We start from the raw sequence: 23,844 nt of genomic DNA, 5'->3' as shown, positions 1-23,844 counted from the left end.
TCTTTTAGAATGTTGACATCATTTGAGGACTCAGTGACTGCTCCCAGTTTGTAGTCAACAGCAAACTTTGTCAGCCACAAACCTTTTTTTTTTTCTGCACTTCGGAGAAGTACATTCCAAACATTAGGGGTCCCAACACCAATCTCTGTGGAACACCACTGGTAATGGGCCTTCTGGTGGAGGTGGAGTCCCCTGTTTTGAGTGTATGTGTTCTCGAGGTGAGCCAGTTTGCAACCCACCTGAGAGTATATGAGTTGACCCTCAGCTGGCTGAGATTTTCAATTATGCCTGAGTGGGTGATTATGTCAAAGGTTTTGGCCAAGTCTAAGTAGGCAGTATGCACAGATATGCCTTTGTCCAGGGCTTTGGTGACAGTCTTGAAGAAGACCACCAAATTCAAGAAGCAGGGTCTCCCTTTAACAAAACCAAACTGGATAGGGTCAAGTGTTTGAAGGTCTCCTATATCCTTGTTGATGAGTTCCATGATGCGTCTTTCCATGGCCTTGCAAATAAGGCTTGTTAAGCTAATGGAGCTGTAGTTCCCAGGGGAAGTGGATGCACCCCCCCCCCCACCTTGTGCAAGGGGATGGCAGTAGCTGTTTTCCATTCAGCAGGGACAAAATTGGTGTAAATAATACAAGTAAGAGTGAATTTTAGTAAAATCAGATAAGGAAAAACATAGTATAACTTGTTTACAGGAGATGAGATTTTGTAGGAAGGGAATGAACAGATCTTAGACAACAGGGAAAACTTGGAAAGAAGTACATATGGAGAAGGGAGAGTTTGGGATACCAGTGCATGCTAATTTAAGATGGTTTTGCAAAAACAAGTATAATGGAATGAGGTTGTCCAAAGTGGTGAATCTGAGCAGAAAGATGCAGTAAAAATTTCATATCAAGTCCCAAAAGAAGACTGTGTATAAGTACTAGAAAATTGCAAAGGAAGTGGTAAAATAAAAAAGTGGTTGATATTATTTTTTTTTTTTTTTTTTTTTTTTTTTTTGGTGGAGCTAGAAATATTATAGTAGCATTCAATTTGACATATAAAAATATATCAGAAAGAGCAATGATTTAGTTCAGATTGATTAATCTTTGGAGGTAGAGCTGGGATACGGTGATGCAGTTTAACTTAAGTTAGCAGGAATGTAACAAGCAAGTAGGTTAAGTACATTGTTGATGTATAAGTGAAGAAGTTATAAACAAGACAGAAACTAGATGCTACATTAGCATATTTCTGATCAAGCTGTCATGGTAGTGAAATGGAAGGTACGATGCTGAACAGAAAGGGGTGGAAGTGGAATCCAGAGAAAAAGAAGTAGCAAAACAGGTGAGATGGTTGCAAAAGATGACGCAGGGTCTGATAAATTAATCAGGAGAGGAAACTGCTGAGAGTGTGGGGTAAAGTAGATGTACCTTATATTTGTATGTTCATAGGTTTGTAGGTTTATAGTAAGCTAATAAACACCAGGGTCTTTATAAGCTTAACCATGCAACCCAAACCATTTTTATCTCCAGATACTTTGGACAACTATATGGAGGGGTTTGTTAACAAAGAGGTACCTAAGGGTTATGTGTGTGTGTATGTGGGGGTATGTTAGTTTGGTATTAATTTACTTACTGCCAATCTCTGGCCATCAAAAATATGGAGGACAGATTGGGAGTGGACTTGCAATTTCCCATCCAGTGATCAAGGCTCTATTTGATTAGGGACAGGTATGTCCTCTGTTTCATATAGGTGTGGAGCTTATTCTACAGTGCAGGGATCCTTAGAGACACACATCTGTCTCTCCAACATGTTCTTTTTATGTTGCAGGCAAAGTTGAGGTACTTGGATCTACTTTTGTTGTTGTTTGTTTTGTGGATGTAGAAAACATCCATCAGAGCTGGATCTGAGGATGTCTTATATTCCAAACATAGATCATCTGTCAGTAAGCTGTAGAAGACTGAGTACAGAGATAGGGCCTTAAGGCAATCTGTATAGGACAAGGTATTCATACACTTGATTCCACTTGTGAGGAGCCTCTGAGGGTGTTCCAGATGGTACAAGTGCCTGGTTAGGTACATGGCAAAGGGAGCATTGTGCTCAATGATGGCTCTAATAAGGACTGAGTAGAATGGCATTAGAACATCCTTGGACCTGGATGCCAAGCCATTGCTTATGAGTTGGGTGACATAGAATGATCTGCTTACTATTTTGGCTATGTGTTGTTCAAAGGCCAGACTACTGTCCACACATGTTCCCAGATCCCTAACTACTGGCGCAAAAGTTATGGATGTTTTATTGATGGAGTAATTAGTTTATGTGGACAATTTCCCAAAATTTGCTATAATGCATGTCATTGAATTCAGTTTTAATCTGTGGCATTTGCTCCAGTCATTTATTTGTGTGAGACCCTCTTCTTGGATGTTTAGTCATGCAGGGAACCTGTGATAGCTGATCTGCAAACTTTGTGAGCCAAAGGCCTTTGACATTAGCCTTAACTTCTTAGAAGCAGATGCCAAAAGGAGTGGGCCTAACATGGAGCCCTGGGGTACTCCATGTGAGCAGTCTCCTGGTTGAGATGGTCTCACCAGTCCTAATTCCTTGCAGCCTATCTGTGAGCCAGCTAACAATCCAGTGAATTATGTAGGGATTTATTCACTGTTCTTAGAATTTGTCAACAATACCTGAGTGGAGTATAGTATCAAATGCCTGATCCAAGTCAAGGTATGTGGTATGCATCATTTTCTCCTATTCAGTTCCCTTGATGACCCTCTCAAAGAAGTCAACCAGGTTGAGTAGGCAAGACCATTCCATCACAAAGCCAAACAGCAATGGATCCAGTGTCTGTACGTTGCCAATTTCCTTGCTGATCATTTCCATGATAATTCTGTAAATGGGTTTGCATATTACACTTGTCAGACTGATGGATCTGTAGTTCATAGGGTCAGTTGATGGTCACCCCTTATGAAGATGGATGACCCTTATGACCCTCTCTTCACCTAGCACATAACTTGTTTTGGGGATGAGTGCCTCATGTTTTAGGGTATTTAAGATGCAACATGGGATATTGTCAGGGCCCACTGAAACAGAGTTTTTGGACTTAGTGAGCACCATCAGTATGTGCGCCCTGTTGGTATTTGGGGGGTATGCTAGAATGGATTTCACGGGGGGTAGTGAAGGAATGAAGTTGCAACTAAATGTATCAGCTAATAGCTTCAATATGTCACCTTAGTTGTGCCATTTACAACCAGTTCTGCACACTGCTGAGTGTTACCTTTAATGCTCCTGACATAGTTGCAGAAGGCCTTGTGATTTTCCTTACGTTGGGAAGCTATACTGCCCTTTAATTGGCATTAATAGACTTTATTAGATCTGTTACATTCTTATTTAGTAGAATCAGAGAGCTCTTTCCTGTGTGAGATTTGGTCTTTCTGATTTGGGCCATTACTTTTTTCTTTCTTTTGTTATATTCCCTGTTAAGGTAAGGATTCTGCCAGTGGGGTTTGACTTTGGTGTTAGATTTGGACGGTACAGGTGGTGGGATAACGATGTAATTTAAATGCAGAAAAGTAACAAAAAAACACAGTTAGAAATAATTCATGCATACTACAAGATGCAGAGGAAAAGGGTAGGGGTAGTCATAAAAAATAGGTAGTAGAAAACCTTAATAATGACTTAACAAACCCAGCCAAAAAGTTGATAATGGCAGAGACAGAAAAAAAGGGAAGAGTAGAGCAAAATAATAAGGAAGTCGAGTTATCGTACTGGTTTGGAAAATGAAGGATCAAAAGAAAAGGGTTTAGATACCAAGACTAAGGGAGGAGGGGTGGGGGTGTGATATGGAACTGTATGAATCAGGAGATAAAGGACACATTTCAGAATGTTTTATTCATAACTATACCATGAAATTTCAAAAGAAGAAAACATTTTTGATGAATGGAGGGAGATGAAGCTATAATAGGAATAAGTAGGGTTGTTGAATAGGTAAATGACTACCATAAAACAATACATGTAATAAGATATGCGGTAGGAGGGAAGGAAAGTGCATCAGATGGTTTCTCTATAATTTTTTTTCTTTAGGGATTGAGATTGGGTACATGCAAGAAAATTTATGATAAGAAGTGTTAAGAATCTTGGATAATGAGCAAATGGTATTACTGTATGCAGATGATAGTAATTCAGAAGATCCGGCCTAGACCAATCTCTTTATGTAACAAAAATGTCAAACTACTTGCTACGTACAAGGAGTGGGACTAGAAAATATGGAAGAAGAATTATGGAGAACTAAATATGTATGCTTAGGAAATGAACTACAGCAGGTCCCCTTCACATTGCCAGCACTTCAAAAATGCCGAATTTCATATGGCCGAGATCATATGATCGACATTTGAAATGTTGACAATATGGAACCAGCATCTCTGTTCAGTGCGGAATGGAAAAATTTCCATTCCTGCACTGTAGTGAGATCTCAGAATTGGTATAGTTAAGTTGTGGGGGGTGGGGCCAGATCTCTGCAGGGGGGGGTGCAGGGGGCTTGCCCCCCTGCTAGCAGTGTTTAGGTAAGTGTTTTTTGTTTTTTACTTTTGCATTTCATATGTTCAACATTTTAAATGTCGATCATATGGTCTCGGCCATATGAAATTCAGCATTTTAAAGTATCGAACATATGAAGTAGATCCACCACAGCAAATATAAAATATGCCAGTAAGAGATATTTGCTTTAATAGAGGATGACCAATTCCAGTTGTTTAGATTTTTTTGAAGGGGAGTGGAGAGGTTAAAAGCTTTGTTCTTTCGCTTTGTTCCTACTGTAATGCAAGCCAAAAGAAATAACTTGTGCTAAGAGTAGTTTGAGATATTATGACCGTGGAGTTATGGTCCACAGGGAATTAATTCATCAAACTTATGATGGGGGAGGGGCAAAATATAGGTCACTTAACAGAGGTAAAAGTGACTGAAGGTAACAATAAGGCTACATGTATTATTTTTATTTCTTAGAATGTAGTGAGCTGCTCATACCCCCATTAAATGTAAACAGACTTTTTAGAAATTAAAACTTTCAAACATTCAAGCAATTGTATTACAAGAAACAAAGAGAGATAAAATAAATCTTGAATTTGGACACAAACATTTTGGCAAAAATTCTAACAAAAAGGTTGACTGGGGTCTTAGATGTGAATTTAAGGGCAGAAAACATGGGTTTATTAATGGTAGGTAGAATATTGATAACTGATGGAATTTTACTAATGTTTTTGAAAACAACCAAGTAAGATATCATTCTAATATGATATAGTATATTGTGTCTTTCTATTTGAAGTACTCTGGAGAAGGGATTTTGGGGATGTACTCATCATTAAGATGATGTATGACAAACAAACTTGTGATTTTCTAATAAATGAAATATATCTACAATAGAAAAATCTCTGGTGAGATAGGCAGGGATGCCTTTTATTAAAAGGATTGCTTCTCTTAGTAATGTAAAAGTTGACTTTGTGAGGTTATGAGACATTACAACAGAAGCAAACAATCGGGAACAAGTTCATGTTTCAACTATACACTCATGATTGACACCCCTCTCCCCCATGCAAAAAGAAAAAAATAAGGAGTTTTCACCTTCTTTTGGTTTTTAGGCGTTTTATTTTCAATCAGTTTTTTAAGTAAGTCAGTATTTCGCACATGCAGACATATATCCATATACTAGTAAACAGTCACTGCTGCAGATATTTGTTAGGCGTCCTTAGCCATACTCCTACTGCTTGACATAAATGAATATTAATCCTCATTATCCCACTCAGTATTGAATAAAACTTGTGTGACATTCAAGCATGTCAAACTCAGCTACACTATTATGCACTCCCCAATTTCTGTTTTTCATTGGAAAGCATTCCAAGTATGGCTCTGTTTGTGCACATGAAGGGTTTTCTTTTGTGTGTGATTTCCTCTTTTCTCTGTCATTGTGTGACTGTGTTGTTGAATGTATTGAACTAAGAGGGGTGTGGAGCTGAGGTGTAAAGGCCTACACACTGCAGTACTGTGTGCGTCCTCCCTGCAAAATATGCTTTCCTTATGTGATTTGTTGAGTTACAGCTTTGACCACACGTTTTAGTTCAAATGAAGCACTAAATAGACCTCAAATCAAAGGATTGCTAAATAAAGCCTTTTGTCAGTTTAGTGAAAAAGGATCTTGGGGGATGACACTTCACTGAATAATACTAAACACAGTTATCTTTATCAAAAAATAAGTAAAAAATATGTATACAGAAAGAAAGTAATGAAATAATGTCAATTGCTCTTTGTGATGGGCAGAACATTACTATTTAAATGTTAGGTCACACCACTGAAGATATATAAGGCAGTTCCTGATAGTGAAGTGTTAGAAAACCTGAAATTCTAACCAGCTATATATCAAAACAGTGAACATCACATCTCTAAGCATGACTTTGCTGTACCTACATCGATAAAATGAGCAGCATTGCAAATATTTGAAACTGAAAGCAACCTTGCCTAAAGCAAGATAAATGTATTGATAGCAAAAACATAATTTTTGCAGGGCAAAGCCTTCATGCTGCCCAACAGTGGGCCACATCAACTATAATTAAAATAATGATTTTCAAGACAGGTTGTTGTAACCTCATGTTAAACAAAAGTATTAGCCCAAAGGCAATGGCTATTGCTGGTGCACAAAACAAACAGAGTGGCCCTGAAGATGAACAGTCACTAAATTATAACATGCCCGGCAGCAGTTTAGTTACAGTGGCACTGAACATTAGACTAATTGCATCATGTTCTATAGTTGTTTGGTTGGAACAGCAGTAAACAGTCAACAAACTCCACTTACCAATTTATATCAAACTCTGTAGAAATTTGGCTAGACTAGCACTGAACTTTTATTACACACCATTCACTGAACTGAATCATTTTCTATAGTAATGTAGTAAGCTTCAAAGAACAGTCACAAAACTACACTGACTGAATTGCACCATGTTCTGTAACCGTTTGGATACTGATAGTGTGGTGACAGAAGTATCAGAAACCTACACTTGATCGGATGATGCTCACCCATTTTTTTATCAGCGTTCAAGTAAGTATTGATAGTTCTTGTTTTAGTCAAACAGGAATTACTTACTGTTGTGAGACAAAAGTTAGTGAATCAAATTTCAGTACTTACTTTTTAAAATAGTACTTTCTTCAAAGGTATCAAAGAAGGCAGTAAGACTAACGCATCAGCTTATATACTTTATGTGTAAATTTTTGTGTGCATTTGCCGGTTTATACATGTACATGCATCTGTTTGCATTTATATGCGCATGTGCAGTCGCTAGAGTATATACATGTTTCTGTGCATGCATATGCATGCGTGTGTGCTTGTGAGAGAGTGCGTGTGTGTGTGTGTGTGTGTGTGTGTGTGTGTGTGTGTGTGTGTGTGTGTGTGTGTGTGTGTGTGTTTACGTGTATGTGTGTGTGTGTAAATGCCTGTGCACACAGAAATAAATATATGTTTTGTCTTTTTTTGTTAGTAATGGCTGCTTTACATGTGATTTTAACATGTAGCAAGGATGTGAGTTATGTGACTCAAGCACCATATAAGGGACAATTTCAGACACATATCTACATGCATTCTTTTGTTCCCAGTGCTAGGTATTCACTCAAAATGCTTATTCTTATATTTTGAGACCTATACCAAATGTAAGGCTTTCAAATCCATGTTGCGTGCTTACTCTCGTATGTTAGCATACTGACAATTAGGGCTTTACCATGACAAATAATGTTCCTTATGATGAAGTATTAAAGAAGGATGATGCAGGACAGTGTGTGTGTTTTCTATAATTTCACACATCTGATGCAGAGCTGTACCCACCCCTCATTCAGAAGCATGAAGCTGATAGGTGACAATGCACAACAGATCTGCTCAGTACACATCAACATTACCATTTCTCAGTCTTCATGTAAACCTCAATACACTACTTGATGGCAAAATTTGCTGTGACTCTCCTAATACACAACAGCAGTTGGTAGTTACATTCTTCAGCATGTGGACTGTAGTCTGTATTCCATATTTTAACAGAATGGGAAAAGATAAGACTAAGAGGAATGCATGGCAGAAGGAATCCTTGAAGCTAAAGCAGAGAATTTGATATCAAGTTGCAGCACTGAAGAATTCTGATATTGACAAATGGTAGTGCAGTTAAAAAATGATTTTCTTGAAGTGCATTTTTCATGCATAACTGTTCTACTGAATTAGAAATTATGTGAGTCTGTTATTCAGTAAATAATGTATTGTATGTTTATTAGATTTTATTTAATTTTGTTACATTTCATTGACATTCAGGAATACTGCTGGGTAATTGAGGAGCTGACTACTCATTTTTTTCATGGAGACATTGTACTTGTCTTCAATAAATCAACTAAACAAACACAAACAATAAATAAATATAATAAAATAAAATATAAAAGGAAAGGGTAAAGCATGTGCTATTTCTGGTCTGGTTACATAGGCTGCATAGCTGTTTTGTGGAGTGTGAATAATATATATGTTTCCAAGAGAAGCCTGGCAGCGAGAATTTTTCTGAAGGATTAACTAATACAGTCACTAAACCAGTTAATAGCACGGCTGTGAAATTACTGTTCATTTCTTTACTTTTTTTTTCTCATAATGATATTAAAGCTATTATCATTTGCTGATGAATCTCACTAGAAAATGCACATTACAGTATCCGTATTAAAACATAAATGAACAATCAAACAAGTGTAATAAAATCAGAAAAAAAAAGCAATTCTCCAGTTCAAAATCCAAGACGGTGCCTGTAACGCTGCCTGTAAGGAACCTGAAAAAGTCATTTTCAAGTACTGCACTGTCCTCTATTGGTGAACATTGATCATTATTCTCAAAATACAAAGTATGTCCATAAAATTATCACATCTTTCTCATGAGTATTGTATATTTTTAGATTTTTTTATTTTTTACATTGTATAAAATAATGATTTAATTTAGCTTTATAATAAAAAAAATATATGTAAGCTTACTGCGTTGTTGCTATTGCGCATATAACAAAACAAAAAGGAACAATGCAAAAAACCCATTGTTTTCAAAATCAGTATCAAAGAAGGTTAACAGGAAAAGCACAACATTTTGTAGAGTATAGAGAGATGCAGCATACAAGAAAGATAGCAATACCAGACAAATCAAACAGAAGCTGAAAAGGAATGACATACAAAATACTGTGGTTGCTTTTGTACATATAACAAAACCAAATCAAATGGAAGCAGGAAAAGGAATTAAATAAAATGCATACCTCTCAACTGTACTGATTTTGGCAGAATGTCTAGATTTTTGCCTCATATTTTTAGTCTGTTTTTCATAAAATTGTGGTTTTCTGGCAAATTAGTGGCAAATCATTAAAGACTGAAGTTAGAAAATAATAACAGGCATTTGAGTTTCAGACTTTACACCCTTCAGAAATTTATGATAATGCAAAACCTGTTATTCTATCAACTTTCTAAGTTTCTAAGAGCAATATTTAAAAAAACTGTTCCTATTATTCGGCCTTTGTCCCACTTTTATTCATGGCTTTGTTCAGATTTCTTGCCCTAAGAAGTTGAGAGGTATGCAAAAAAGTACTGTGGAAATAAAATGAAATTTACATGATGACAGAATGCAGATTCCAGGTACATTATGGTACAATTAAATATAACAACATAAAGCATGCCAACACTTAAAAAAAGCACAAGAAGTGAATAGTAGTTCTGGAGTGAAAATTGGAATCTGGCCAAGTTCTTTGGAATATTACCCACAAAACTAAAGAGGAAATTATCTATACCAAATACGAGAAGTATTTTTGAAAGGGTTATTGATGCCATTCTAAAGAAGTTAAACTGGGTTTTCCACAAACTTTTAAATTTTAAACTGGACAAGTCAGAAAAGCCTTGAACCCCACTAGATTACACTGAAAAGACAAGAGTATACAACTAGAAAACCCTTCTGAACATTATATAATATAAATAAAAAAAATCAAATCAATAACTGAACATAGGAAGATGGAATATTGCTGATTTATACTTAGATGCAAATAATGTCATAAATAAATGTTGACTGCCTGTGAGAAGACGGATAACACAACTTCACAAAATGGTGAAAGAGAAAGGCAGAAAAGTACAGACCAGTTATTCTGGATAAATTGGTTTGATACATGATGGATTCACTTACAAAGGGAACAACTGATGAGCATTTAAAAACTAGCTGAATATAACAACTATGCCAGCATGTTTTTTTTTTTAGCTGGTAGGTCAATGTATACAAAATCTGGATTTGTTTGAGTAAATTATCAACATAATTAAGATGTTGTTACTTTAATAGCAGAAGCTACATTATTAGTCTATTATATTTTAACAAAGGATTTAACACTGCAGTACTCAACATTTTAACAAATAAATTAGATGACTAGCAGAGGGTAGCCCTATGGTATGTTGTTTGTTGTTTGTCTTTCAGCTTTTCCCGGTTAGGGGTCGCCACAGCGGAACTCCAGTCCGCTAATGATTGGCAGTAGATTTTCACAAACGCCGAGGTGCCAGCTCGACTTTCAACCTTCAACGAAGGCACGCCCATTTACGCATGTCTTTTGACTGCCCACCCAACTGCGGTGAGGACATGCAGACTCCACAAAGAAGGCACTCCCTGCACTCTTGCCAAGAACCAAATGAGAGAACCTCTTGCTGTGAGGCAACAATGCTACCGCTGCACCACCGTGGGTATAATTTGTTAAAAACTGTTCAGTAAACTGGGGACAGGTATGCATAAAGAAAAAGAAAGCTGTAAATGACACATCATAGCTGCCAGTTCTCAGAAATAGTAGTTTTGTTTGATAGAAATGATACCACTATGATTGACTAGGAGTGTCCTAAATTGTATATAATGCAAATGATTTTATTAGAGCTAATACAGATGCTGAGTAGATCATATAAAAATACCACAGTGTAGAAAAATGGCACAAAAAAGATATCTTTGATTTATTGCAAAGAAGTGGAAGAAAATGTTCTTTATATAATAAACACTAAAGAAAATGCTGTATAATAGAATGAGGAAACAGAGGAAATCCAGTAAGCTCAGGTTGGGTCTGATCTCCTACCTGTGACTAAGTGGGTGACAGGACTAACAAGCAAAATAGCACAAAGGATTAGTGCAGGTAAAATCACTTTAACCAGCAGATTTAGGAGCCAGTCACTCTAATGCCCTCCCTGTAGGAGGAATAAAGATGCCCTGTTAAAGTTTCAACTAGGTAGTGCTTTTGTAATGGCTGAGTTTACTTCCTACCTTAGGAAGAGCCCTACCATATTGTTAGATGGATGAGTGTTCTTGTTCTGCTATGGATTTTTGCATTGTTCATTGCCAGCTATATTTCATGTTCTTATTTCTAAACACAGAGCTAGTTCTGGAGCTGGTTTTCCCAAGTATTGTTGATGTCTGTCCTTCTCCTGAACCTTTTTTGGAGAATCCATAGTAGGTATGCGGTTACAACCAAACCTCAAATGAGTGCTCTTCAAGTTAGAGTTTGTGCTATTAAACAAGATGGATGCCTCAGTATACCTGCATACTGTGCAAAGGATAACAAGGATAACTATGTTGTTTGTGCATGTACAACTGGCAGCTATTCAATGTATTTTGCCTTCTTAGATGCTCTAGGCATGATGTTAATAAGGTACCATCAATGGATTCTAAAATTCTTCTAAAAAAACTTCAGCCTTCATGAAGGAAAATTACAAAGATGCCTGAATGGAATTATTGGCTGAAATTGCTTGGCTTACCTGATCTGAACCCATCTTGAAAATTGCAGATCTTCTTACTAACTCGTATTTTTTACAACAAACACTATTTTGAAAATCAAGTATACACTTAAATGTGCTTGAACCAGGGCCACGTATCAATGAATGATTTTTTAAAACACCTTTATTAAATTATCACTTAAGACATAGGCACACATACATTAACAGAAAAACAAAATAAACCTTATTAACATGTTTCATTAATATGTATTATAAGTTGCATACATATTTTCTTTTGAATGCTGTGTGAAAGAACAGCACTGGAATCGTTTTTTTACTAAGCTTAGAACAGAAGATGCTATTGAAAAAGTGATAAGTAGTAGGGCATATAAAATATCGCGTGGTAACTACAAGAATCAATCAGATGAGGTTAGAAAAGATTGGGAGCAAAGACTAGAAAGGCAGATTATGAAGGAACAAAGGGAGAATATCAGTCTAGTTCCAAAAGTCCAGAAGGTTTAGTATTTTTCCTGGATGTGTCTGAATACGTATTTTTATACCACAAACAGGCTTCTGAGAATTTTTCCTCTGGAAGATAACAAATGATGGAGGTGTGATGGAAAAAAGAAATAACTAGGGGCATATATTTATTATTTTTTAGCACTGCAACTAGTTTGCAGATTTTAAACATTCCCAGGACATTTGATGTTATCTTCTGTACAATTGGATAAATAGACTAGTCCGATAGCTTGGGCAGCAGGTCAGCATACCTGTACATTCAAACTGTGTTATGAAACTACCCTTGAAGCATTGAGATGGTCGTTTTCTAATGGATGAGTTTACTTCCCACCTCAGGAAAAGCCCTAACTTATATTTATTTTAGTTTGATAACCAGGTAAGGTGACTGGCCAAAAAATAATGCATATCTATACAGGTTACATGAAACAATGCAACAAAGCGAGGAAAAAAATGATGTAGTGAATAACAGAACCAATACATGCACATGCACATACACACACACACACACACACACACACACACACACACACACACACACACACACACACAAAAAGCATAAATCACATGTAAATAAATAAATCAATGTGGACATTCTTTACCGGTCTTAATAAATACATAACACTCAGATCTCACCTTACATCCCGTAGATAAATCTAAATTTAATATATTCAGCTTGAATTTTGTTTTTATCTAATATGATATAATTTAATATAGGACACCATATGATGAGCAGAATTTTGCATTTTATTGATTTATTTATTTATATGTGATTTTGCCATAAGTATCTATTTAAAGTACAAAACTGCATTTAGATTTTACAGAATTATGTATTATGATATATTTTATCATGAACTTATAAACTATAAATATTTATATACATTTAGATTCTTATTGATTTTATTGATTATATTTAAAATGTGTTCACCTAAATAAATATGTATTTATATATATATATATATATACCTATTTATTTATTCAGTTAGATAAATACAGTTCATATTATAAGGCTGAAATTTAATGTATATACCTTATTTACATTCATGATTTTAAAACACTATCCACTTGCTTGATATTTGCTAAATGAAACATTTTTAGTTTTATATGCTAGCAGTGAATGCTTTTTGCAATACGCTGTATCAAAGGCTTTTATGTTACTAATTATGTTAATCCACTAATTGGTTGATTGATTGTTAATTAGTATTTGAAATGATTATAGTGATGCTTTGTTTTGCATAAAAAGGAAGCTACAGCTTCATTTTAAATCATGGTCTGAAGAAGCGTATCCTTTTGATACGCGAAAGCGCTTACCTTCAATAAAGCTGTTTTTATAAAACTTTTATCTAAAAATATCGTGGTGAGTTTGTGGTTCTCTTTCCTTGGATATTTCTTGTGTTTTGTACCGTGACTCTTCAGTAGAGCAGCTCATTTTGTCTCAATCTTTCTAATTTTATTAGTCATTTCATTTGTGACTTATGCCTTATGTAATGAAATTATAATTCAATAACTTGAGGAAGTGTTTGAACTGTTGTAATATCAAATGGTCTGTTTTATGCTGTTTGATGTGTTGGGTTATTTTCAACTTTGTTTATTTTTCATTATTTTATTTTGTGTTATTTATTATTTTTATCATGCATTTATCTCCAGAGTTGGTTTTTCAAATACTTTCAAATATTTTTATGCAATTATATGCAACTTTATGTATTTTAAATATTTACCTGGGTATTATATTTCTGGTATTAGACTACGACCAGTGGGTTGATAATGGGTGTTTCTTACTGGTTATTTTACTGAATATTTTGTAATTATTCTTTCAAGTTTAATTGGTTTATTGAACGATTAGGTAGCGTGGAATTTTATTTAAGGCCATTATTCTTGGTTAGCTGTATCTGATGAAGTCTATCTCTTGTTATTAAATGAAAGCGCTCATCAATAAAGTGGTGTGTGGACCTACTCTTCATCTATGGTTTTATTTGTTTCATTGCAATTACAATTGTGTCAACAATTGTGTCAACATGGTTTGTAATGTATAATGTTTGCAACTAATAATAAATGTAGAATTACCTATATCATACATGATAATTTAATAAAGATGTTTCTTGTTTAAAAAAAAATGACATAGTTGTATTTTAATTTGTATTCATAATTGTTTGCTGCAGTGCACTACTGTCGAGCTTTTCTCCCCGGGTCTTCGCTGAAAACGGGCCCCTGGCCCAGTTGGACATACCCAATTAACAAATGTAATAAATAATAAAATAAATAAATAAATAAATAAATATTGGTACATATATGTATATATATATATATATATATATATATATATATATATATATATATATATATATATATATACACACACACATATATATACTTATGAATATATACTCCTCAATTCATATTTCATAATAACCAGCATAAATCCCTTACTGCCTTTAGCCCCCCCCCCAGAAAAAATGGGAGTATCCTTAGTTTTTATTTTTCTTAATGTCTTCTCAACCCAAGAGGTAATTTCTGCTACTATAGTTTCTCACTTTTGTTTATTTCCCACCATTCTCATCTTGTGTACTTATGGTCACTTTTCACGTCTTTGATTTGTTTATTTTATTTGTTGTTTTTGTAAAACTTCCTATTCAGTAACATTTTTGCTACTACATCTGTTCTCCCTGACCTTTATACTTGATAAATGAGGTGATATTTTACCTTCATTTACCAAAATGTAAACCTCTTTGCTGCTGCTGTGTATCTTTTGCAAATACACAATGCTGTCTTGTTTGTTTTTTTCTTTCCTCAAATCATTATCTTCACAGATACTGCCATAAAGTATTGTTTTTAATTCATCATTCTAATTCACTATTACTTTTCATTTTTGAGACATTTTCATTGAGTATTTACATACTTAAGTATTTTCACAAATATTCATACATTCATGAGCATCTGTCTCATTGTTCACAGTCCCCAGACGTTTGTATCTGACTCTTATCATTGAGTTCTTTTTATAAAGCTTTTTCTGTATCTCACTCCTTACTGTTTGCATTAAGATGCAGGAGGCATGCAGATATTTCTTTGTATATTTTCACTTACTATTAATACATCCATTTACATAAAAGCGATGTGACAGGGAAAGATGCTTTTTCAAGTCGGTTAATCATCTGAGAAAATGAATTAAATAAATATTTCAACCTATTAGCAATAAGTAGGTATGTCCAAGGGGTTTGTCAAGCATAGCCAGGTGTGTCAAATCAATTCCTGTCTCTTCCAGCATTAGCTAAGCAAGTAAGTGAAATGACAGTATAAAACAATTTCAGAAGGACAGAGCACAGTTTTTTTTTTCTAACTGCATTCCAATGTACTAAAAAAACAATTAATCTGTCAAACTTTGTTGGGCTTACTATATAAATACGGATTGACACTATGGGGTTTCAATCTGTAATGAAAACACACATTCACACACACACACACACACACACATGCACACACACACACACACACACACACACACACACACACACACACACACACACACACACACACACACACACACACAAAAACATAAATCCTGCATTTGGTAATGTGCAATCTTTATAGAGAATCTTGCAGACTGAACTTGAGCTTAGCAGCATGGGTTGGATGGATAGATGGAGCCTTCTCAGTGACAATAATCCCATTATTAAACTAAAAAAAAAAAAAAATTCCTTATTTCTCTAGCTAACTTTAATGGACCTTGAACTGGCTTGAAACAGAATGCTCTGGTGTCATGACCTCATAGGCATTTCCTTTCATTCTCAGTAGGTAGGTATGTTTGCATTTTTTGTGCCTTTGTTTACTTTGCATAGTTTGCTTTGGATCTCAAACAATTCACAGATGGTCAACTGATCAAAAATGGGATAAACTGAATGTATTGCCATTCATTTTAGTGTAACCTAGGCATTTCTGTGAGTGGGATCCACAAGTGGAATCCACAGCCCACCACTCAACTATGTGGCTCCTCTCACTCTGGTAAAGAGGACAAAAGAAGAGGCTGCCCCTTGTAGATCCTGTTTGGATAATTGGATGCTCATGAAATGCTGATTCTTAAAGAGAATCATTGCTAGCAGCACCATACCTGTTACAGTGTTAGAATAGGCTTACTTATTTTTTGCATAGTGCTACAACAATGAAGTTAATATGTTTAAGAAAGGAGCTTGGGTAATGGAGAGAGAGGTTGACTTGTGCCAGCAGATTGTTTTTGATGTCTCTGAATGACGGTATAACTGATTCTGTACACCCAGTTGTAGCTTCTTCTAGGTATATCTTGGTGGTTCATAGCAGAATCAACCCAAGTAAGTGCCTTTATCACCAAATGCTCTGTAGTTAGATAAAATACAACTTCAAAATGCTTTTAACAGAAGAGGTCATTTTCAATGAAGTGGGCAATTTGGTGAGTGGGGATGTGACATGTATCTATTTTCTTTGATTTAGGTACCACAAGTTCAAATAACCTTCCTCCAGAATATTTGTTAGTGTCATTGCTCAGTTAGCCACATCATGTATTCAGATAACAGCAGCATAAGACACACAGTACACTATTTTATCACTGGGTACCCTCTAACAAACATAGCATGAGACAGACATCACTTACCACAATGGATATCCCACTGTAGGATAAGATCAGGAAGGGAACTGATGTGTTCCTACTGCTATTCCCCATTTAATATAGTATATTATTGTAAATTACATTATGTTATGTTATACTATATTATGTTCATTTAAACTATATGATATGGCTTATGGAGAATGGTTCTCCAGTTTGCCCCCTACCTGTTTACTATCTTTGTGGTGTCTATACAGTGAGAACTTGGATATCCTATCATATACCTCAGATGTGCCATAAGTAAATTGGAGTTCTTCCAAACTGCACATAGTCTGTGACGTGTAGGTAGGTGTGTGCATGTTTGTGCATGTAGGGGTGAGTGTGTGTGCATGTGCATACCTTTGTGTGTGCCTGTGTGTGTGTGTGTGTGTGTGTGTGTGTGTGTGTGTGTGTGTGTGTGTGTGTGTGTGTGTGTGTGTGTCCATTTGAGTGTTCTCAGGCTGTTGTCTCTTTCTTGCACACCATCTGGTGAGATAGTCACTGACTATTCTCAACAACCTTATATTTTTTGCACAGGTTATGGTGAAAGCAAAAATGAACTGCATTAAAGTGCTTAAACTGAGGGCAGCAAAGTTATGAGAGGTTATTTGGGTTCTATAAATGGTTGTGGTTAGATTATTATAGTATTTTCTTATGTTTCTTGTGTTTTGCCTCATGGTAGGAATAGCTAGTTCCTGGTTGTGCTTTAATAATCTTTTTACATTTTGCACATTTTATATTTTATATTTTATGTTTTTTTATGAGTAGGAGGAAATTTGAAATGGTGGAAAGCTGACTATCCATTCTTAGAAAATAGAAAATGCAAGGCAATAATGTAATAGTATTTTTGAACACTAGAGGGTGCAATTGGACAAAGGAAAATAGTTAAAATGAAAGTACATTTCTTATTAATTTGTACAAAAATGAATGTTTTTATAATAGAATTGTATGATATTAGGCATATGACTATTATAATGTAGTTATATTTATGTATGGTTTTTATTTTTCAGTATATTTATCTGTTAATATGTATTGAATGAGTTGTAGATGTTTTAAAGCGAACACTAATATGGTGAATTAATAATCCAAAGCTTTTCCAATTTAGATGTAATTGTTTAATTGTATCAATTAAGTTTGATATAAAAAGTGTGGGTTGTTGAAAGGTGAATGTAATTGCATCTGAAGAAGTGTTACAAATGATAACGCAAGTGTGTAGACATAGCGTTAGTGCTTGTGACCTGTTTTGGAGTTTTATTTGGTGGATGTCCTGTCGTGGATTTGTTAATAAATCTGATATTCCAGCAAAGGACTGAGCTTTCTTCCTCCACTGGTACATTTTTATTAGTGAGTACTTTTTTCGTGCTAGCCTCCTTTTTGCTTGATATCGGTTTTGTTATGGAGGTGGAGGAGGGCTCGATAGCACCTAGCGAAGGTGATACATGATTGGACACAAATGCTAAACTCGACAAGCTATCTGTCCAATTAACTCAGTTGTTGGAGTTAATGGTAAGCGGCAACAGTGTCACGTCGAGTTCACCGACGGAGATTCCGGTAAACCAGGAAGCGCTTCCTAGGAGGGAGAGGAGAGGACTAAGGAGACGAGCTAGTAGTCCCTCTGAGCGCGATGGAGAGGTTGGTGAAAGGGCTACAACTGTCTCTCAAACTATTGAAAGAAGCAAATTTGCGAGGGGTATTCCCTCTATTTTTAGGTCTTTGCAAGATGAAGACCTGAACATTAATCTGAACCAGCAAACGGATGTAATAAATGGAACAAGACCTAAGCAGAGCAATTTTGGGGCCAGAGGCTACAGTGAAGTGCTAACGAGTAACAGGCAACCAGGTATTTGCCAAAAAGACAGTATGCAGATACAAACGGACTTTAATAGTGTCCTGAAAGTTAAATATTGTTTTAATTCTAAAAATGTACAGAATAAGAATGTTGCTGAAGTCAATTGTACTTTTAAACAGAATATGCAAGTGTTCGATGAAATGCTTTTTAAATTTAAAAGTTTAGAGTTAGAGAATGCTTACTTAAAGGAATGCATAAATCTAAATATTGTACCGAAAGGGTTAAGGGTATGTAAGTACCCTAACAAGGTTAGGGTGGGATCAGAATTCCATCAGGAACTTCTCACTATTTTTAATAATTGTGGCTTGGATATTTTAAAAGCTATAATTAAAGAAAACACAAGGGAAATGGAGGGGTTAAACATGAAGCTTGAGGAACTGAATAATGCTATTACTAATGACCTCTTATTTTCTGTGGATGAAAACCAAGCAAAATATCATTTAATTTTGAAAAACATTGAGAGAAGTTTGTCCAACGTTTTTGAAAGAAAATGTAAAAAGTTAGGGAGAGACATAGAGGAATATAAAGAAAAAAGTAATTACCCCAATCCCCGAAGTGTCACCAATAAGAAATATAATTACCATACAAATTATAATCAAGAGATAGTTATGGACGAAATAGAGGAAAGACAGGATAAGGGAGAATTAGGGGAAGGACAGGAGCTTCCTGAACTAAGGAGGTCTGAGAGAATCAGGAATAACCACCAAAAGAACTTTCAAAAAAACTTTCAGGAGGGGGTGGGGATCAAAACAACGGTTCCAGTACAGGAACCACAACAGGACCTACCAAGATTGGTAGTTGAAAGGAATGGAGGAGTGGAAGTGGGAAACCTGGAGAACCTGGAGAATCTGCTGATTAAGGATGGAGTAGTGTGGAAAAAGAATGATTATTGTATATATAACTACAGTGCCTTGGACGTTAACAAAGTGTTTTTTTGTTTGTTTACTAAGGGGTTAAAATTTGTCCCCAATAAGAAAACTGATGTAAGCAAAGTTTTGATAGATTTGAAACTTTTTATCAGGAAGAAGAATTTCGAATTACTGTTCCAGGGGCAGGATGAAAGTAATCTGGGCACGGGTTTAAGTAATCTTAGAAAAATAAGTATTTATAACCCCCCTATTAACCAACAGCTGAAAAATTTTGAAAGTATAGTGGAGAAAAAAATCAGAAAGGAGCTACTTAAAAACAGGGTAACACCTAATATTTCCAAGGATGAAAATGAGTTGTTACAACAGCTATCAGGGGATCCGAATATAAGAATTCTTAAACCAGATAAGGGAGGGGGGACTGTCATTCTGGACCAGATTTACTATGAATCTAAAATGTTACAAGTATTAGAAAATGAAGATAGATATATGAGGTCTTTGTTAAATGAAATCAATATAGGTAACAAAAAAGTGTTTGTAGTTCTTAATGACTTGTTGTTGGAAGGGTCTATTGATGTGAACACATATAGATTCTTACATGTGGACAAACCCAAAGTTCCCAGCATATTTGGGGTACCGAAGGTCCACAAAAATGTCTTAAATCCACCCATGAGACCTATAGTTGCTTCAGAAGGTTCAGTGACAGCCCCTCTAGCTAAATGGCTTGATGTTAAATTGAAAGATATTTTGAAAGAAGGTTTAGGAATAGTTAAGGATTCCTGGGATTTACTAAGGAATTTGAAGGATGACTTGTTTGATGAAAATATTACCTTTATAACTCTGGATATAGTAGACTTATTTTCGTCCATACCTTATAAGGAAGGCATGGAGTTGTTTGAGGAAGCCTTGGTTAAGTATGGTAAATTCTCCCAGAATGATTTTCGCTTGATTTTGACATTAATGGACCTAGTCCTCACCAATAACTATGTACACTATGAAGGGGAGTTCTTTAGGCAGATTCAGGGTGTAGCTATGGGTGCACGATGTGCACCTACGTATGCTAATATCATCCTTGATATATGGGAGCAGAAATTCATTCTCAATTCACAGTTCAACAAATGTTGGAGACTATACAAGCGTTATTTGGATGACATATGTCTCCTTTGGGTTGGTTCTGAGAGTGAATTTACGGCTTTTCTGGAATATTTGTCTGGCACCACTAGGTTTCTTTCTTTCACCCATAATAAGAGCAAGGAACGTTTGCAGTACCTAGATATTTATGTAGGGAAGGATGATGGAAAGTTCTTTTCTAAGGTATTTAGAAAAGACAGTTATTCCAATTCCTATTTGTCCTACCATAGTGCCCATCCACACCATCATAAAAAAGGTATAATTAATGGACAATATGTCAGGGGTAGCAGAATGACCTCTAGGAATATTGATTTTAGGGAGGAATGTGATAAATTGCATAAAATGTTTCTTGAGAGAGGCTACCCCGAGACCTTAATAAAGGAAGTGGAGGATGAAGTAGTTAGTGCTAGACAGGAAAAATATTTCCCAATTTTAGGGAAGGATGAACAATTGAAGGTATTGGGGCAGTTGGACGACTTTGATGGTAGGAATAACCTGGTAATTGATTATAATGGAGAAGCTAAATTTATAACTAATTTAATACAAAATGAATAGCAAAAGTTTAGTGAACTGTCGGACTTGGACTGCTTATTTAAACACCATTTAAAGTGTACATATAGGAAATGTAAGAACCTTAAGAATTATTTTGAGGTAAAAGGGAAGGGGCAAAATAACAAGAAAGGTAGAATAGGAACTTTTAAATGTGGAAGTTGCCCGCAATGTCCCTATATTTGTGTTAAGGATATAGTTTACATTCAGAGTAGGGACATGTTGATTAGGAGCACCCAGTTTGCAAATTGTCAAACAAGTGGAATTGTTTATTTGAGCTTGTGCAGAATCTGTGATGCTTTTTACGTAGGCAAATCTGAAAGGAGGTTGAAAAAACGTATTTATGAGCACAACTATGATATTAGAACTTGCTGTAACAACAATGCCCTGTATAGACATAAAAGTAAATGTGTGGATGCAGTGTTTCATTTTTTTGTCCTAGAAGTGGTGAATAAAGATGTAAGAGGGGGGCCTTGGGAGGATACTATTGAATACAAGGAATTGTTATGGCAATTACAGTTGGAATCATACAATCCACCAGGTTTAAATAATATAGTGTCCTTGGCCCCTGTGCTTAAACTGAGGGCAGCAAAGTTATGAGAGGTTATTTGGGTTCTATAAATGGTTGTGGTGAGATTATTATAGTATTTTCTTATGTTTCTTATGTTTTGCCTCATGGTAGGAATAGCTAGTTCCTGGTTGTGCTTTAATAATTTTTTTACATTTTGCACATTTTATATTTTATATTTTATGTTTTTTTATGAGTAGGAGGAAATTTGAAATGGTGGAAACTGACTATCCATTCTTAGAAAATAGAAAATGCAAGGCAATAATGTAATAGTATTTTTGAACACTAGAGGGTGCAATTGGACAAAGGAAAATAGTTAAAATGAAAGTACATTTCTTATTAATTTGTACAAAAAATTAATGTTTTTATAATAGAATTGTATGATATTAGGCATATGACTATTATAATGTAGTCATATTTATGTATGTTTTTTATTTTTCAGTATATTTATATGTTAATATGTATTGAATGAGTTGTAGATGTTTTAAAGCGAACACTAATATGGTGAATTAATAATCCAAAGCTTTTCCAATTTAGATGTAATTGTTTAATTGTATCAATTAAGTTTGATATAAAAAGTGTGGGTTGTTGAGAGGTGAATGTAATTGCATCTGAAGAAGTGTTACAAACGAAAACGCAAGTGTGTAGACATAGCGTTAGTGCTTGTGACCTGTTTTGGAGTTTTATTTGGTGGATGTCCTGTCGTGGATTTGTTAATAAATCTGATATACCAGCAAAGGACTGAGCTTTCTTCCTCCACTGGTACATTTTTATTAGTGAGTACTTTTTTCGTGCTAGCCTCCTTTTTGCTTGATCTCCATTTGAGTGTTCTCAGGCTGTTGTCTCTTTCTTGCACACCATCTGGTGAGATAGTGACTGACTATTCTCAACAACCTTATATTTTTTGCACAGGATATGGTGAAAGCAAAAATGAACTGCATTAAAGTGCATTTCATTTTGTTATATTTCATTATACTTAAAATTGCTGCCTTTTTTGTGTAGTAGGAAAAAATTGATTATTTATACAAAGCCCCAGAGACACCACAGGGAGAACATGCAGGATATGCACAGCCTATGATATACTGTCAGGAATGAACCACAGACCCTAAACTTTAAAGAGTTATGAATCTTAGCTATGGAGGTGTCATACTGTGGAATTCATACAAGTTGACACTGTTATCTGGATATCTACAGTGAGTAAACTCAAACAAGTTCAGTTTATGTGTTTCAATTAGTAGAATACATTGTTGTGTGATGGTATTACCTGTTACAAGTACTGTAAAAGGATGTTTTATAGGTTTATAGGTTCATAGGTAGGTACTAGGCTATTAGCCCTAGGGCCTATATAAGCCAAGCCAAAAAAGTACCCTGGCTTTTGCCACCCAAGAAAATTATTTTCCTGTGCCCCTGTCGAGGAGAGCCACAGAAGTGATCCCTGGGGTGAATTTCCTATTTTCCATCCAATCATCAAGATTTTTCTTGAAGAGTGCTAATGAGGAGTTGTTTGACATAGATAGGTAGTCTGTTCCAGAGTATGGGAAGTCTCTGGCACAGGAATCTATCCCTCCAGCATGTTCTGTTTATTATGGTGACAAGGTTTAGGTCCCTGGAGCATGTAGCTTGGAGGGATTGGGATTTCTTTAAGTAGAGCATGTCCAAAAGCTCTGGGTTTGACATAGCTTTGTGTGTTAGGCAGAGATCGCCTCTGAGTAGGTGATATGCGACAGAATAAAGCTGGAGTTTTCTGAGACGGTCTACGTAGGGCATCTGTTTGAGGCCAGTAATCCTCTTTGTGAGGTATTTCTATGGCCTTTCCAGCTGTTGTAGATGTCTTAGGAGGTATATACCAAAAGAGGTGTACTCTATAATGGGTCTAATGAGGGATGAGTAGAGGGGAGCAATGACCTGTTATATGTTGCATTCTGTCAGCAGAGTACCGAAAAAGAATATCATGAAGGTATCTCAAGGCAGTCCTAGAACAGAAATTACTTTCTAATGCCCTAATAAATGATACTGT

At 35.6% G+C, this 23,844-nt stretch overlaps 1 protein-coding gene across 1 annotated transcript in view; it reads left to right on the top strand.

Annotated features, from left to right (window-relative positions):
- Positions 1-23,844, top strand: part of LOC122796967 (cadherin-12-like) — a 2,443,257-nt gene that overhangs the window by 2,346,782 nt on the left and 72,631 nt on the right. The gene's annotated exons all lie outside the window — the stretch shown is intronic.

The sequence above is a fragment of the Protopterus annectens genome, chromosome 3.part0 (assembly GCF_019279795.1).
Source record: "Protopterus annectens isolate FY-2018-M chromosome 3.part0, PAN1.0, whole genome shotgun sequence".
Lineage (NCBI taxonomy): Eukaryota > Metazoa > Chordata > Ceratodontiformes > Protopteridae > Protopterus > Protopterus annectens.
Note: the sequence above shows the minus strand (reverse complement) of the source record. Positions and strands in the feature narration are given on the sequence as shown.